At 33.8% G+C, this 1,928-nt stretch overlaps 1 pseudogene; it reads right to left on the bottom strand.

Annotated features, from left to right (window-relative positions):
• Positions 1-913: 913 nt before the first annotated feature.
• LOC101044557 (NADH dehydrogenase [ubiquinone] 1 alpha subcomplex assembly factor 4 pseudogene) lies at positions 914-1,467 on the bottom strand (annotated as a pseudogene).
• Between the last annotated feature and the right edge of the window lie 461 nt (positions 1,468-1,928).

The raw sequence follows: 1,928 nt of genomic DNA, 5'->3' as shown, positions 1-1,928 counted from the left end.
CCAGTACTGGTACATGCCACACTAATTAGTTTGCTAAAATGGATGATGCGGCAATTTTTCAGGTCCCTTCCAATGATCCTGTTCTCTGCTTCTCCTTGTATTTTTTCTCTCTTGTCTCAACTAGGGTTAACATCCGAAACTATACATAGTTACCAAATTTCATTACCATGATGTTTTGATTTAATTATCCTTTAAATTTTTCTATTTCCATGTTAAATCCAGAGAAATGTTCCTTTTTTGAAAGTTTCTACTGCTGCCTGCCTCTCTGAAGGCCATGGGACTTACCTATTTGTCAAAGCAGAAATTTTCAACATTTTGTAAACACACTAATTACTTTTTATAACTGTAAAGACAATTATTCCATATTGAAAACCAATTCAAAATAAAATAAATCCTCAATACTTCTCATTCCCTGGAGTAGTAATTTTAATTAGACTCTACTGATTCATTATTCTCTACTGTGTGCCTTTATTTGGGGCCTACTTTGCTATCAAGTCTTCTTTCCCTAACAAGAAAATGTCAGCCTTAAGAGTCAGGAAAGCTTTTGCTTTCACTATCACGTATGAAGAATGAACTAAACACCTAACTTGTAAAGTAAAACTTAAATGAGGGATTCAGGACATTTTTGAAGGTGTCATATGACCAAATTAAAAGTTGGTATGATGTGTCTAAAATAACAAATTAACTCTTACTTTTAATAAAGGTACAGATGTGCTGATTAGTCATGCTGACATGTACATATGAAATATGCCTAAACCAAATTAAAAGAAAACAAAATACCTTCTAGGGCAATCTTGAAAATTCAGGGAGCTCAATAAATATTAAGAGTATGCTGCACAATGAGAGAACACTTGGTAATTAATATAATTGAATATGCAAAAAATGAGAAAATATACAGGATGAAGGTTGAGGACTACACATAGGAAATTTTTGTGATTTTCTTCATTTTTGATTGTATTACTTTCTTGTCTTCAGGAGGGAAGATCTTGACTTCAAAAGTAACAAAATATTTAAGAAAAGAATTCAAAATGGTTTTGTTCTAAATGATATTCCTGCACTATTTTCTCAGCAGTCCATGTTTCTGGACAAAGTTTATGATTATTGAGAAATGTCAATGCTTCTACAATGGAAATTTTGCCTTTAGGAATGTTCTTAATATTTATCATATCAAAATGATGGCCTTTCAGCAATCTGAATTCCTTTGGCTCTTGACCTGTTTCAGTAGCTTTTACCTGCAAGACACAGGATCTTTGGAATCAACATACACATCTTTTAGAAATGACAGTAGCTTGTCATCTTTATGAATAAAGTTCCCCTTAATTTCTGGATAGAGACTAATCTGCTCTTGCAGGAGGCTGTTGGTAGAGGGGTGTCTGGGAGCCGGAGAGGACTTCATCTTGCTGGTTTCCCATTCCACTGCGTTCTCTCATTGAAACTCCTGATCCCATGAATCACCACAGCCCCCATCTCCTCCTAACAGGATATCCTCAGGTTCATGCTACACGTGGGAACACCGGCTCAGGAAACCTCCAGCAAACCAATAATTCTTATAATATTTTATGCAATTAACTGGTCTTTTAACATTGTGCCATCATTTGTAAGAATTATATTCGATACCTTAATTTAAGCCACTCCAAAAATAGCGAAGCTGACAAAAATGACTAATCCTTGAAACATACCATCTTGTATATTCTAAGATCAACCATTCACCCATTACTTAACATTTGGGAAATAACAAATTTGAAATAATAAGGTTTTTCTCTCTCAACATCTCAGGTTTTGAATATCTTTTGGAAAAAAAGAGAAATTTCATTCTCAGACTCTTCCTATGGTTACAATAAAATCTTTTTGTTGACTTTTTTCACTCAGCTAAGAAAGAGAAAATAAAATGGTTTGCTTGTTATATCATTATTTCCACAGTAAATGAT

This window comes from Saimiri boliviensis, chromosome 10 (assembly GCF_048565385.1).
Source record: "Saimiri boliviensis isolate mSaiBol1 chromosome 10, mSaiBol1.pri, whole genome shotgun sequence".
NCBI lineage: Eukaryota > Metazoa > Chordata > Mammalia > Primates > Cebidae > Saimiri > Saimiri boliviensis.
Note: the sequence above shows the minus strand (reverse complement) of the source record. Positions and strands in the feature narration are given on the sequence as shown.